Source organism: Trachypithecus francoisi, unplaced genomic scaffold (assembly GCF_009764315.1).
Source record: "Trachypithecus francoisi isolate TF-2019V2 unplaced genomic scaffold, Tfra_2.0 Lachesis_group5, whole genome shotgun sequence".
In the NCBI taxonomy this organism is placed as follows: Eukaryota; Metazoa; Chordata; class Mammalia; order Primates; family Cercopithecidae; genus Trachypithecus; species Trachypithecus francoisi.
The window spans coordinates 115,930,091-115,947,229 of NW_022681470.1; the positions used below are offsets into that span (position 1 = coordinate 115,930,091).

Below are 17,139 nucleotides of genomic sequence, written 5' to 3' on the forward strand. Positions count from 1 at the left end.
CTCTAGAATATAGATTTTTATTACTTGGTTTAGGAGTTAATTATCATGGCAAGATATATATGGTTATTTCAATATATTCAGTAATTTCATTATATTTAGTAGATCTTAGTTTTACTCTACCTAAAATTAACACACTTATTATATCAGCAGGAAACAGCAAATAGAAAGGAAAATAAGAATGTAAAACCTTGATGCTAATTTTTTTTTTTTTTTTTTTTTTTTGAGACGGAGTCTTGCTCTGTCGCCGGGTCTGGAGTGCAGTGGCCGGATCTCAGCTCACTGCAAGCTCCGCCTCCCGGGTTCACGCCATTCTCCTGCCTCAGCCTCCCGAGTAGCTGGGACTACAGACGTCCGCCACCTCGCCCGGCTAGTTTTTTGTATTTTTTAGTAGAGACGGGGTTTCACAGTGTTCGCCAGGATGGTCTCGATCTCCTGACCTCGTGATCCGCCCGTCTCGGCCTCCCAAAGTGCTGGGGATGCTAATTTTTATGATATCACTGTACTACTTCTTTATTTTGCAGAAGCTATATTCTACTTATTTGTTTTTTAAAAAATTATAACATTAAGTACTACCTCACTTTCACATTTTAAAAACAGTAAAATCACCTAGTTAGTAAACTCTGATGTGAATACCTCAAACACTGTGTTTTGGTTACATATCTTTTCTCAAAAGATTTTCTATAATAAATACGTAGATTAAATTTAAGATGTTTAAATATTCTTCCCCAGGATTAACATACACATTGCATTTTCTCAGTGTTAATCATTTTTACAGCTATGATTTATTGTAGTTGTTATACTCTTTTTATAGTCTTTTTAGACATTTTTGAATTGCCAAAAGTGATAAGTATAAATGATAATTAATGTAAAACTTTGTAAGGAAATGTATTATTTATTAACCATTAATATGAGCTTAAACTTTTCATATTCAAAACAAGTTATTATTGTCTTTGATGATATTATTAGAAAGACCTTTTCATACAGTGATGAAAAACTCTATGAAAAGAATGTTTTCATAAGCATGAATATATGAAAATAACTATTTTACAAAGAATAGCTTTAGCTTTGTATTTTAGGACAATTTTCACAGTAGGAGAAAGAACCTGTAATGTATTTACTCCAAATAATCAAAATACCTTAGGTTCACAGTCAGGTACATAATTCATATGGCCTTCAATAAGTACAAGTGGTCTTGATGATTTCAGATGATTATTTTTTAATTCTGGGGATTACTAAGGGCTGAACTAGAGGGAAAAAATGCAGTTTTCCGATAATGTTCTTAAGCGCATTTAAAAATAGAATATTTTATAAAGAAATAAATTTTTAAATTGTATGCCAGGTACTAAGCTATACATGCATGAAACAAAGAAATGAATTAAAATTGTAACTCTTGACAGATGATCGCAGTCTAGCTAAAATGTCAGTGACAAAAAAGATTTAGTAGCAATTTTGATTAAATATTCAATGAATGAAAAAATAAAAAGAGACGATGAAGAAGCTTAGGAATAGGTGGAAAGAGATTCTGACAATGAGGCAATAACACTCTTCAATGTTAAACACAGTTCTTTAAACCTGAAAAAAAGAAAATCTTGGAGATGAGTCAATTTACTTGATAGTCTCCAGATTAGAACAAATTAATAGTAATCATAATCATAATGAATAACAATACTTCTATTTTTTATTGATTTTCAAAAGCACACTCTCTCCTGAGATCAACTGCTCACTTTTTATCTGTCTAGTACAGGTTTTTCTGCTTCTTGGTTTTGCCAGGTCCCCAGCTTGTTACTAGTTTGTCAGAGCTGCAGTTGTCCTCACTTTAGTCAACTTCACCTAGAACATTCATCTTCATGATGCCAATGATATTGTTGATCACACCTTGTTCAATACGCCTTTATACAGATAAAACTCTGGCCCCTTCCTGCCTAATTCTGGGCTTGCTTGACCCTCTTCCTCAGTTAGACTAAAATTTCTGAATGGGCACTGAGTTGTTGTTTGTTATTCAAATACAAAATTTCCGGCCCCATCCAAGGACTCATGAATCATAATCATCTACATATTAACAGGATGCTCACATAATTTTTGGATACACATATTTCAGAAGCAGTTATCTATGTTGTTTTAATTTTTAAATTTCTAATAGTTTTTCCATTAGGCAAACAAAATCATCCTATATTGATTGGTTGATTCTAAAACTTTTCATTAGACAACAATGTATTTTCAATACATGAAGTAATTTGTGACTAACAAAGATGTCTAAGAAAACAGAAAGCCTTGACTAATATTGAATGATAAGAGATATATCAGTTTCTATATCGATTCATCACTTGATGGACACTTGGTTTGATTTCACAGCTTAGCTATTGTGAATAGTGTTGCAATAAACATGGGAGTGCAGATATCTCTACGACACACTGATTTCATTTCGTCTGGATATATCCCCAGTAATGGGATTGCTGGATCATTTGGTAGCTCTATTTTTAATTTTTTTTTTTTTTTTTTTTGAGAAACCTCCTTACTGGTGTCCATGACTATGGAACTTATTACCCCACCAGCAGTGTGTAAGAGTTCCTCTTTCTTCACATCCTTACCAACACTTGTTAGCTATTGTCTTTTTGACAATAACATGTCATATCCCTCATATTTAGCATGGTGAGCATTTTTCATGTACTTATTGGCAATTTATATGGCTTTCCAGAAATGTTTATTCAGGTCCTTTGCCCATTTTTAATTGGGCTATTTGTTTTCTTGCTATTGAGTTGTTTGAGTCCTTTAGATATTTTGGATATTAACCCCTTACCAGACATATAGTTTGCAAATATTTTCTCTCATTCTCTAGATTGTTTTTACTCTGTCAATTGTTTCCTTTTCTGTTTTTTTCTTTTTGTTTTTTGTTTTTTGTTTTTGAGACAGAGTCTCGCTGTTGCCCAGGCTGGAGTACAGTGGCACAATCTTGGCTCACTGCAAGCTCTACCTCCCAGGTTCACATCATTCTCTTGCCTCAGCCTCCCTAGTAGCTGGGACTACAGGCGCCCGCCACCTCGCCCGGCTAATTTTTTGTATTTTCAGTAGAGACAGGTTTTCACTGTGTTAGCCAGGATGGTCTTGAGCTCCTGACCTCGTGATCTGCCCGCCTCAGCCTCCAAAAGTGCTAGGATTACAGGTGTGAGCCACCGCACCCAGCCTCTGTCAATTGTTTTTATTATTATACAGAAGCTTTTCAGTTTAATGTAATCCCATTCATGTATGTATGTGTGGTATGTGTGTATATATATATATGTGTGTGTGTGTGTGTGTATACACATATGTGTGTGTGTGTATATATGCACACATATATATATAGCTTCTGTTTTGGGGGATCATATCCAAAAGACAATTGTCCAAACCAAAGTCATGAAGCTTTTTCCCTGTTTTCTTCTACTGGTTTCATAGCTTCAGGTTTTACATTTAAGTCTTTAATTCATTTTAAGTTGATTTCTCTATATTGTATGTGGTAGAGGTCTAATTTCATTCTTCTCCATATGGTTATTCAGTTTTCTCAGTATTATTTATTTATTTATTTATTTATTTATTTATTCATTGAGATGGAGTCTCACTCTGTCACCAGGCTGGAGTGCAGTGGCTTGATCTCTGCTCACTACAATCTCCGCCTCCTGGGTTCAAGCAATTCTCCTGTCTTAGCATCCCAAGTAACTGGGACTACAGATGTGAGCCACCACTCCCGGCTAATTTTTTGTATTTTTAATAGAGACGGAGTTTCACCATGTTGGCCAGGATGGTCTCGATCTCTTAACCTCATAAACCACCTGCCTCGGCCTGCAAAGTGTTGGGATTACAGGGGTGAGCCACCGTGCCCAGCCAGCTCCCAATACAATTTATTGAAGGTACTCTTCCTTCCTTATTATGTGCTTTTGACAACTTTGTTGAAAATGAATTGACTGTAAATGCATGGATTTATTTCTGGGCTTTCTATTCAGTTACATTGGTTTATATGTCTGTTCTTATGCCAGTACCATGTTATTTTGGTTACTATAGCTTTGTAGTATAATTTGAAGTCAGATAGTGTGACACCTTTAGCATCTTTTTTTTTCCTCAAGATTGCTTTGGCTCTTCAGTATCTTTTATGGTTCAGACAGCTAAATTCCTAAGTGGTAATGTAAACACTAATATAAAAGCATATAGTCAGCAGGGAATTTATAATAATATGACAATAACAACAGTGATTAAAAAAAAAAACTTAGTACTAGTCCTTGTCCTGATTTAGTAGATTTTCTTTATGTTTTACTGAAGGGTTAACTAAACATAGCTGCTTTCAGTCCATACATTAATATTCCACAGAGATCTGTCAATTAGACAGTTTGTGAAAAAATTAAAAATGTAATGGATAAAGAAATCTGAAATCACTAAGAATTTCACAGCTTTTCAAAAAAGTTGGGTCATTAGTCATTTCATTTTGTTTGTTACAATCATTTAACAATAGGATTTCTATAAACACTGATAGTAATGAAATAACTAGAATCTTTTTTTCAGGTAAAGATGTAATGACTTGTCCCAATACAGTGTGTTCTATTTATTTGTTTACACTCTGCATGTGTGTGTGTGTTTGTGAAATACAGAAGAGTCACTTAAAAAGGGAGACAGTTGATAGATAGATAGATAGATAGATAGATAGATAGATAGATAGATAAAATGTATCATGTACTTTCCAAGACTTTAGGAATTTTATGCTCATTATCTCATTTTATCTTCACAAGTGACCCATAAGATAAACAATGCTATCAACTTTGGGTTTCAATTAAAGAAATTGAAGCTGGGAAAGGTAAAATAACTCAATAAAGGTCAGACAGGGAGTAAGTGTTATTCTGGGATTCAAATTCCAGAATCATTGAATTTCAAAGCTTCTCCTCAGGGGAAAGACGGGCTTCATTCTTCCTCCTCATATAAAATACAAGCTCCTCATTTTTCAGACTGAAGGACACTGAGTTTCACACAGATGGTTCTATGATTAGCAGTAAATTGGCCCTTAATTGGGAAATTAAAAAAATAATTTCTGAAATCCCATGTAGAAAAATCACTTAATATCAGTTGCATTGCTTTCTGGCAACAGTTAATGAATTAATTATATTTACATAAGCAAAACAATGAAGCAGAAAGTAACTCTTTAAAGTTAAAAAAAAAAAAAAAGCCCGTTTTTGAAATGCATTACCCAAGCATGATCACCAATGAGACAATGATCTTGAATACCCCAAAGTCAGCAAGTTAAAGAATTTGCTTTAATGTGTCACTGTCACTCTTAACCTTTGTACCCATTGCCCTCACTATATAAAGCTGGAAAGTAATTCTCAAATTAAAAAGAAACAAAATGCTGACAACATCTTCTGAGCATTAAAAAATTTATCTATTCAAACATACTAATGCAGAGTAGAAAACCATGCACGTTTTATATTTAGAAAGCTATATGTAAAATCCCTGCTAGTGGTAGTGAAAAAATGGTTTCAGAAAAAACATTCTAAAGAAAAGTTACATACATATTTAAGGTAGCTTCTTAACTTATTAGTCATTTGTAGGCTTCCCTGAAATACGAGAATAAATGTGACTGGGAGGTAGCATAACAAATTCTTTTTTTTGTTTTTTATTTTTTGTTTTTTTTGCCATGATCATTTGTTTTTACTGAGAGGAATTGCTGGGTGTTGAGAGAACATGGTGAATTGGATTATTGAGAGGAATGTAAGCAGCATACACGGGCAGGAGTATTGTATCTTTATGAGTTCTCCTTCTGCATGAAGCCCACATAATGTATTTACCACAGCTGAGTGAGCTCACTTGAAAGCCATTTATGATGTGTAATGCTCTGTGTCCTTTGTTGGAGTGTTGGGTGACAGGTTAATTGAATAGAGGCAAGGAAAGCAATCAGGGTCATGCAAGATGACTAGTGTATATGATGGTGAAAGACAGTACTTCATTTACTAAAGAGCTTTTATATATGAGTACAATCTCAAATAGTCCTTTAAGAAAAATATTCATTCACAGCTGTTCAGAGATATCCAGGGACTTATTAGGTCAAATTTTCTATAGAAACTTTTAAAATATTCAGTCAGGGTTGTAGGTCAGACAATTGATTAACAACCTTGAAAAAGTGATTACTTGATTATTCAATACCACCAATGAAAAAACCATTATGGCCCTCTGGAGCATATTTATTCACTTTCTGGGAGAAGATGTATTATGGCTAAAAGATTAACCATAGGCATGTATTATTTTTCTAGGAATAAAAGTAACTTCATTTTCATCTATGTGATTGTTTTAGTACAAACACAGCTACTTGGATGTATATTTTTAATTTTTAGTAAAACAATTAAAATGGAAAAATTGCAACATTATTAGAGTACACAAATTATCAATACACTCCCATCTAAGACAGCTTTATTTTGTTCCCTTTCACTTCAAATTACTATTTATATCTTGGAAAGAAAAGGTACTTTGTGGCTTACTTTTGTATTTAAATGTGTCATCTCTCAGCATACATTTAATGGGTTTTTAAAATAAAATTTGAATGTTAATTACACATTTCAGATTGATTCACCTTTTCTGTTAAGATCTACTTTACTTTTTGAAATGGCAGTGTAAGGACATCTAAAAATCTCGGAAAAGAAAGAGAACACTGTCACAAATAGTCAATACCAACTATTTTTGAGTCCTGGTAATTAACTAAACGGTTGCTATAATATGAGGAGCATTTACTCAAGGAAAATGATTAAATGGGGGAAGAACTGCAAGTTTGAGCATTTTGTTTTATTCTATTCTCATTTTTTCTCTTCAGCTCTAGGGTAGTCGACTTTAAAGCCATCAGTCATGTAACCAGCAAGCTTTGAAAATAAACAGTCTAGCAATGGCTAGAGGACACAGAATAGGTTTGAAACTTCTCAAAAAGCTCCATCCCAAGAGAATTGTTACTATATGACCTGTTTACCAGGTCCCTGAAAAAGTTCCATTCCCAGGGCTTGTCTTTATTTGATCTGCCTCAGAGTCCACTTAGTGATAAAAGCCCTATCCCCAGGGATTTGTCAAAAAAAAAAAAAAAAAGAACGAAAGAAAAATCAGCAGCATTGACTTAAAACTGCAGCTGCCTGAGGAGGCAACAGTAGTTGGACAAACAAGAAGCTTGACAAAAACTTATAAGAAACTCTGTCAAATGAGACATCCATGGTGGCTTGGAAGAGCTCTGACATATTCCAGGGTGTCTAGAAGGATGTGCTTGTGTGCAGGAGTGTGTGAAAACCCAGGAAAGGACTGAGAAGGGTCTATTCCTCCCCCTTGGCTGACCTTGAGGGCTGCTGCAAGCAGCAAGTGAGAAATAATACAGTTACAAACTGCTGGAGTGTTTAACATGTGTTTCCATACACACACAAAGCCCTTAGCAAAGAGTGGAGCCTCATTGGTTCAAGATGTTTAATAAAAGCTGTATATAATCATTAGCTGACCACTACTCTAACTAACTAGGACTTCGGTAACCATACACAGCAAATAATTCATAGTTGACAGATTTAGTTTAAGCAATAAAATCAACAAAAAGAAGTAGCAACAACAAAAGCAAACCCTGAGGAGGGGAAAGGGAAATTTTACTTTCATAATACTACTTTTATTATTTAAAATGTCCAATTTTCAACAACAACCAAAGAGATTTACAAACAAAAAGTAAAGCATGACTGAATAAAGCAGTGGAATAAAGTAGAAACTGTCTCTGAGAAAGCCCAGATCTTGTACTTTATACCAGGGAAACATTGTAAATCAGCTATTATAAATATTTCCAAAGAACTAAATGAGACTATGTCTAACAAATTATAAGGAAAATTATGAGAACAATGTCTTTCCAATAGAAAAATCAATAAAAATGGAAATTATACAAATCACTTAATAGTTATTCTTCAGTTGAAAATTACAGTATTGAAATAAAAAGTGAAGAAACATTAGAAGGATTCAAAAGCATATTTAAGTGGGTATAAAAAAATCAACAAATTGGATATAGGTCAATCAAGATTATTCTGAAAAACAGAAAGAGAAAAGAATGGACAGAAATGGGCTGGGCGCGGTGGCTCAAGCCTGTAATCCCAGCACTTTGGGAGGCCGAGACGGGCGGATCACGAGGTCAGGAGATTAAGACCATTCTGGCTAACAAGGTGAAACCCCCTCTCTACTAAAAAATACAAAAAACTAGCCGGGCGAAGTGGCGGCGCCTGTAGTCCCAGCTACTCGGGAGGCTGAGGCAGGAGAATGGCGCAAACCCGGGAGGCGGAGCTTGCAGAGAGCTGAGATCCGGCCACTGCACTCCAGCCTGGGCGACAGAGCGAGACTCCGTCTCAAAAAAAAAAAAAAAGAATGGACAGAAATGAATACAGCCTCAGAGGAGTATGGAACACTGTCAAGCTACTAACATGTATATGATGGGAGTCATAGAAGAAGAATAAGAGAAGAGTTGTACAAAGGGGTAGAAAAATATTAAAATAAATAATAGCTAAAACACCCCCACACTGTAGAAAAATACATTAATCCTCACATCCAAAAACACAAAGACCCCAAGTAAGATAAATTGAAAGGTCTATAACTAAACACATCACAGCCAAACTTTGAAAAACCAAATTACAAAGACACAATCTTGAAAGCAGCAAAGGAAAGGTGACTTATCACGTACAAGGGAGCATCAGTAACATTAACAATAGACTTATCACCAGAAACAATGGCAATAGAAGGCAGTAGGACGACATATACAAAGTACTCCAAAAGAAATAATGTAAAACACAAATTCTATACACCACAAAACTGTTTTCAGAAATAAAAGATAAATTAATACATTCCCAGGTAAACAAAAGGTTTGTAATGGGTTTGTTATGTATAAAGATGAAATTTTTATGACAATGTTATTATAAAAAGGGTAGAAAGAACACAAAAACATTGAAACAAAGTTTTCACATGGTATTAAAATTAAGTTGTATTAATCCAAATAATACTGTTCTAGGTTAAAACTAGGTTGTCTTAGTCTTCTTGGACTGCCATTATAAAATACCATGGCTTAAACAATAGAAGTTTATTTCTCACTCTTCTAAGACTCAGAAATCCAAGTTCTAGGTGCCAGAAAAATAAATCTTTATTCTGAGGCTTCTTCTCTTGGCTTGTAGACTGCTGCTATCTTGCTGTGTGCCTACGTGACCTCTTTATTGTGCACACGGGGAGAGAGTCAGCTCTGTTCTTTCTTCCTTTTTTTTTAAATTTTCTAAACACCAATTTCATCGTGAGGGCTTTACGCTCAGTACTTCTTTCAAACCTAATTATCTCTCATAGACCCAGCCTCCAAATACAATCACATTGTGGATTTGGGCTTCAAAATATGAATATTGGGAGTATACAAATTTTCAATCAATAATACATATTGATTGTAATCCCATAAGCAAATATTTCAAATTAAATATTTGAAAAGTATTTAAGTAGCAAATAAATTTGAAATAATTTAAAAGAGTATACCAGAAAATATTAAATAAAAAAAACACAAAGAAAGTTAATTATTAAGAACAAAAAGGAACAAGAGAGACATAGATATATAAAAAACAAATAGAAAATGAGCACTCTTGAGTTTTATCAGCATTTACATTAAAATTAAATACAATGAGCAGTTTAATGAAAATGTGAGTTTTGGTAGAATTGATTTTTTTAAAAACAATCAAATTCTGTACCATCAACAAATTTGCAGTTTAGATTTGAAGACAAATATAGGTTTAAAGTAAATAGGTTGAAAATATAAATGATATGCCAGGCAAGTAGTATATAAAACAGAACTGGAGAGTCCATACCTATATCAAATATACTTATGTATGTATAACTTCTTTACATGCACATATATATAAATATGTGTGTGGTATATATACATATATACATAATTATAAATTATAAATTATCACCAGAAAAAAACGACTGTTTTATAATAGCAAAATGGACAATCCTTCAGAAATAAATAGCAATTATAAACATACATTCACCTAATAACAAAGCCCTCAGAACGAAATGTATGATTACTTAGCTGGAAAATGCACTTGTGTGTTTTCTTCCCAAAGCCAGAAAAATTAGTTGTTGTATGTGTGACATCTAAGCATTAAAGTATTTTAATTGTGATGTGAGAGACAGCACTACAGATGGAAAATAAGCTGGAAAATCTATCGAGTGTGATGAAGATAATATTTTAGAACTATTAAATGAACAAGTACAACTTTTAGGCCCCTCCTATGTGAATCAGCTTTGAAAGTCATGCTGACATTATGGCCCCATTAAAGTGGAAAGGATGAATGTCACTTGAGCAAGAAAAACTTATAACAAAGAACTATATCTTGTTTAAGAGCAAAGGTGAAGGAAAGACTACTGGCTAGGAAACTGAAAGAAAGAGAAGATATCCAAGAGTTCTGTAACATAGTAAATATACTTTATTTTCCAGGGCCAAAATTCTAACAGGAATGGAATGATAGATTCGGTTCTGGAATTGTGTCCCACACACCATATGGATTTTTGCAGAAGCAGATGATTAGGGCTTCTCAGGGACGTCTTGTGGCAACATGTAAGGAAGATTTGCTCATCAGGGTAAAAGTGGTGGTATGCTGAAGAGGCAGAGAGAAGATCAGAATTTCGCTTCTTCAGTTTCCCTTAGTTTGAGTTTGAACACCACAGATCCAGAGTTCACTATCAGCTCCAATCAGAGCCAGAAATAGAGCTTTTGATTCTGGATAATGATTTCTTCAGAAACATTATCTTTGATTGTTGTGTGTAAGTGTATAGATGGGATCAGAGATGTTAAAGAAAGAAGGCGCAAAGCAATTCTGTAGTTTATGGCAATAAGGTCGACAGTGAAGCAGAGATCAACTAGGGATTACAGGCAACTTGCAGTGAAATCCCTAGAGCCCGAATAAACTACAGCGATTCAGAATTAACAGAGAAAAATCTCCAGGTGAGTAAGAATCCACAAAAAATATTCACTACATGAGGAGTGAGATTAGTTTAGTCATCAAAAATACAACAGCATTTTTTTCTTTGCATTGTTAAATTTGAGCTTTATATTTGTAATTCCACTATATGGTGAATCATAGTATATAAAAACATATTTAGAAATAATGCTTAACCCTTTTAAATACATGAATATGTGGTGATTATTCCTAAAGTTCTTGGAACTGTAGTTGATCAGATCTAGAAATAAAGTTATGTTTATCAGATGTCCGTTACATAACTGTTTCTCGTTTAAAGTACCACATGACAGAACTATCCCAAAAAGTAGTAAAAATGATAATAATAATAATAATAATAATAATAATTAGAAGAAGAAGATGATGATGAAGAAGAAGAAGGAGGAAGAGGAGGAGGAGGAGGAGGAGGAAGGAGGAGGAGGAGGAAGAGAAGGAGGAGGAGGAGGAGGAAGAGAAGGAGGAGGAGGAGGAGGAAGGAGGAGGAGGAGGAGGAGGAGGAGAAGGAGGAGGAGGAGGAGGAGAGACTTCTCTTGAATAAAAGACATTTTTTAATGTTTTGTTTTTGGTTTTCTTTCTTTCCTTTTTTTTTTTCCTTTTGCTTGTTATCATTAGGTATTTAGAAAGGTTGGTGATAAATTTGATGCTTACCTTAGGCTTATGGGAAACTGTCTGTTACCTTACTCTTTATGATTCTTATTACCTGACACTTTTTCTTTTGTATATAACAATGCAAGTCAAGTCCTGACACCTAAACCTACAGACATAACCACTTTTCTTTTCATAGCTAAGCTTTGTTCTGTCTATACCATATCTATTCCTGTACCTACTCTTGTCCTATTTCTATTCCTAGTTCTGTATCTACACCTCTGCCTGTACCTTTATAGCTGTCTGTTTTGAGTTTAAAATGACCTTAGTGGTTTAGTTATATTTTGACTTCAAAGTAAGAACTAGTGTGGTAATAACAATCAGCATTTATTAGAACAACATAACATTGTTCCACAAACCTGTGGACCAAAAGATATGCAATGGAAAATGAATTTTATATTTCTGGTAGTAATTTTTAGTAAGATAAATTTATTCTTATTCAAATTTCCTTGTGTGAAGTCCATTATTATTTTTATATGACTTGCATTTAAAACCCAAAATAATGCTGGAGGAATTGGTGAGCTTTTAGCAATATCTTGATAAATTAAAGGATTCTTTGATGCTCAGCAAATGGAATGTTTGTGGAAGCTTGGGAACAGTTGTGAATAGAGGGCTGCATGCTACTTAGTGGAGAATAGTCAGTTTCCCAACAGGGTTTTTTTTTTTCTTCTCTCAGCTATATGTACATGACTTCTGCTCCAGTGGCCATATAAGTATGGCATCTGGGTAGTGTTAATTTATTGTAATTTTATTTTCCTTCCCACTATCCTTTCCTTAGATTTCTCACCTCCCAGTGGTGCAATTGAAAGGGATACAGTTGCACTATCAGAAGACATTTCATGAACAGTAAATGTATCAAATTTAATTAATTTGGGTGCACAATAAGCATTTTTTTCTTTCTTTGAGAAACACATTACTGAACTAAAGAATAAGGAGCATGCACACCATTTTTTAATCAGGTCCTTGGTGAGTAATTTGGAAATAATAAACTTTGCATAAACAAAGGTAATTATAATTATAACTCTGCTTATTTCTCATTTATAGAAACTTAGAGACACATGTTAAGATTTAATTCATTTACTGTCAATAAATTTGACTTGCAGGTTTAGTTTTGCAGACTTTTGTATATTAGTTATGTCACATTAATTGATAATAATGGCCTCAAAACCTGAGAGTGTTTTTTTGTTGTTTATAATTTTGACATAGAAATTAATATAATAACATGCACAAATCTTACATCTACAATTCAATGAATTTTGACACACACCATTTACTGATCAATCTCAAATATCACCAAAATGTGGAACATTTCCAGCCCTCTTAAGAATTCCTTGATTTCTTTTCTTAGTACATTCACCATTATTTTTCATTTCCCAACTGCCAAGAGAACCACTTTTTTCTAATTGGGCTCATCATGAATTGGCTTTTCCTGTTTTTGAACTTTAGATAAACGAAATCATGCATAAACTGTGAGCTCCATCTGGTCTAGCAATCAAGTGTCAAGGTGGTCAATTAAGACAATAGACCAAATTGAAAGTAACAATCAAGTTCTAATTCACTTACTATGACAGTGACAAAAATAGGCAAAATGCTAAGCTGTTTCCCTAATATTCCATTCCCCCCACCATGGATTGGAAACGGAAAAGAATCAGTCAGGTGAATCAGCACAGATGGGAGGAATTGCCTCACTGCATAACAAAAAGTCCTTGCCTCCTTCTGGACTTTGTTCCAGGGAAAAGGCAGTGGGAGTGAGAAGGAAAATGGCTAGAAATAGAAAGGCAGAGTCCAAATGGAAAAGAGTGCCTCAGTTAAGTCCTCCATTAACGATACTTCCCATGGAGACACCTAGACTAGGAAGGCAGACGTGTATAAACCTGGCTGGCCCAAAGACACCTGAGTTCTTGAATGCAGCTGCCTCCAGAAAATTGCAATACCCTGGCTGTGCACCAAACCTGTTGTAGAGAGGACAGTTTCCCCGGGCGAGACTTGCTAAATAAAGGCTTGTACTTACCTACGATCTGGCCTGAAAGATCACACATGAATTTTGGCCTGAAGTCAGACTATTCACATCTGTATTTTCACATGTGTCAGGAGTCAGGATCTTGTTCCTTTGCTTTGTGTTGCTGAGTGGTATTCCAACGTGTGAATATATCTGTTTTGCTTATCCATTTTCTTTTTTTTTTTTTTTTCTCTTTTGAGACAGAGTCTTGCTTTGCCACCCAGGCTGCAGTGCAGTAGTGTGATCTCCACTGACTACAACCTCAACCTCCCTAGTTCAAGCAATTCTCCTGCCTCAGCCTCCCAAGTAGCTGAGATTACAGGTGCCCGCCACCACACTTGACTAATTTTTTTTTTTAGTTTTAGTAGAGATGGGGTTTCACCATGTTTGCCTGGCTGTTCTTGAACTCCTGACCTCAGGTGATCCGCCCACCTCGGCCTCCCAAAGTGCTGCAATTAAAGGCTCGAGCCACCGCCGCCTGCCTGCTTATCGATTTTCTTATTGATAGGCACTTGTTATTTTCAGTTTGAGCTGTCATGAACAAAGCTACTTTAAATATTTTTATACAGGATTTTTTGTGGAGGTATGTTTTCATGTCTCTTAGATAAATACCGAAAGGTAGAATAGCTGGGTCACAGAGTAAGTATATGTTCAAATTCATTACAAAGACTTCATTAAAAATTGTCCAAGTATTTTTCCAAAGTGGTTGTACTGCTTTCCACACAAAACCCCAATATTAGAAAGTTCTAGTTGCCAGGCTGGAGGGCAGTGGCATGATCTCGGCTCACTGCAACATCTGCCTCCTGGGTTCGAGCAATTCTCATGCCCCAAGTAGTTGGGATTACAGGTGTACCCAGTCAGGCCTGGCTAATTTCTGTATTTTTAGTAGAGACAAGTTTTCACTATGTTGGCCAGGCTGGTCTCAAACTCCTTACCTCATGATCAGCCCACCTTGGCCTCCCAAAGTGCTGGGATTACAGGTATGAGCTACCGCACCTGGCCTGCTTTCCTTTTCATTACTGACTCAAAATTATCCCTCCCCTTTTCTGTGGGCAGAGTTAGTGTTTTAATTTTCAGATTAAATTATGTTTCTACATTTTAGGCAGCCACATACTGACTTGTTCCTACCTCCTAAAAATATGCATGTGATCCTGAGACTGTGTGTCAGCATGGGAATTCCAACTTCCAGCATGATAAAGATTCACCTGTCTGCTCCACTCCCTCTTTCCAGTGTTCTATTTACGATACTCATCACCTCTGACTTGTGTCCTTGCTGTGGCCTTGCAGTTGGTGCTGCTACCTTGTGTCTTGCTCCTTCAATCCATTCATTAACCCATCCTGGAGTGATCTATCATAACGAAATCTAACCAAACAATTCTTCTCACAATCCTTCTCCCGCTCCTTGTCAGAAGTGCCTGGAGTCCTCCATGATTTGGCCCTGCCTCCCTTTCCAGCATCAGCTCCAACCACTCTTCATCTGATTTTAACATTCCAGTGGTATTGAAGCAGTTATGATTCCCACGGCTCTCCACCCTGCTCATTTTTGGTTTATAGGATGATATTTTATTCATTCATTCATGTATTTATATTCATTCAATATGTGTTGATGGCTTACCTACTATGTAGCAGGCACTGATTTCATTACCTGGAATATTATGTGAATAAAATATATAAAAATCCCCAATTTGAGTACTTTGCCTGTGATGCCTGTATTTGTCATCTTCAATTGACTGACTCTTATCTAACATTGTACTCTCATTTCATGTTTCAAGCTTTATTTTTTCTAAGAATTCTGCTGTGATTATTTTTTTTTCTTGGCCATGCTTCAAACTAGTACATAGTAAATGTTCTCATCTGTCCTCTTTTCTTTCACCATACTTATATCAGTCTATTCAAATTAGACATTCACCTATTGTTTATGCTATTCTGTAAATGCTCTGAGTGCTAAAAGCATGTTTCATAAATCCTTATAACCAGAGCACCTAGCACAATTACCATCTAATAAATATGTGTGTTATGGCAAATTCCCATAGAAAAAGATGATCTCAGAAAGTAATTAAAACTGAAATCCTAGGGAATAAACTCATGACTATGAATGTAAATTATAAATTATAAAAAGGCTGATTGTCATATGGGATGTCTTAACCTGTTTGAACTGCTATAACCAAACATTTTAGAGCTGGTAATCTATAGACAACAAAAATTTATTGCTCACATTTCTGGAGGCAGAGAAGTTCAAGATCAAGACACCAGCAGATTTGATGTCTAGTGAACCTGTTCCTCTTAGAGAGTGCCTTCTGTGATCTCACTTGGTAGAAGTTGCAAACAAGCTCCCACAAGCCTCTTTTAAAAGGGCAATATTCCCATACATGAGACTTCTACCCTCATGACCTACCAAAAGCACCACTTCTTATGATCAACACATTGGGGATTAGATTTTGACATATAAACTTTGGAGAGACACACATTTTCAGACCACAGCATGAGTACTGACCTGGTCATTTTCTAGGTGCTCAGCAAGAAACCAGAGTTTCAGAAGAGACCCCAAGCTGTTGACCTGTGCTTATTTTCCTCCACCTATCTTTCTAATCTCAAGAGTCCAAATCATTGTTGAACTGCCCTTAATATTTGGTTTCAGGATTCAGTAAGCTTCACCAATGTTTGTTTGTCCATTTTTAATGACTTTATAACATATCATTAGCAAGAGAATGTATTGAGTGTCTTTTTTGCATGAGACATGATGATTTTGAAATATAATTTAGAAAAGATTAAGGCTATAATGACTCAAATTCAAGGAAGGATGTGAACTGTGATGTAGATGCAAAAGTATAGGGAGAACAAGGAAAAACTGAACAGAATTTGAAGTGTGCCCAGATTATCTTTCAGTTTGAAACTGGACAACTTGTTATTCTTGTTTCTGTGTCCTATGTCTACTATTTAGTTATCCCTAAATTCTCTTCTCCTTTCCAGCAGACTTTGCAAGAAAGAAAGAAGAAAATAAACAAAGGAAAATCAAAAGGAAGAGAGAGAGAGAGAGAAAGAAAGAGAAAGAAAGAAGGAAAAAGGAAGAAAGAGAAAGAATGAATGAGAAAAAGGAAGAGAAAAAGAGAGAGAAAGAAAGAATAAATAAGAGAAAGAAAAAAGAAAGAAGAGAAAGAATGAATGAGAGAGAAAGGAAGAAAGAAAGAGAAAGAAAGAAAGAAAGAAAGAAAGAAAGAAAGAAAGAAAGAAAGAAAGAAAGAAAGAAAGAAAGAAAGAAAGAAAGAAAGAAAGAAAGAAGAAAGGAAGAAAGGAAAAGAGAGAGAAAGAATTCTTTTTCATTTTACTTTCCCTGAATCCTTCCCCAGGTAGTAGTTATTTACGGTAACTACCTAAACATTACTAAAGTTTATTTTTATATTTCTCTTTTGGTACAATTTTTTCTACTGTGACTTATACTACTATGTGCTTTCATAGTATTTCTCACTTGACTGAAAGAGCGGTAGGATGTATCTGGATTCC

The 17,139-nt window shown here is 35.1% G+C and overlaps 1 long non-coding RNA gene across 1 annotated transcript; it reads right to left on the reverse strand.

Annotated features, from left to right (window-relative positions):
- Positions 1-380: 380 nt before the first annotated feature.
- LOC117074951 lies at positions 381-14,128 on the reverse strand. Its single transcript, XR_004433788.1, has 2 exons — positions 14,071-14,128; positions 381-453 (listed from the first exon to the last, which is right to left on the reverse strand). It is a non-coding gene; the product is annotated as an uncharacterized LOC117074951 (long non-coding RNA).
- Positions 14,129-17,139: the final 3,011 nt, after the last annotated feature.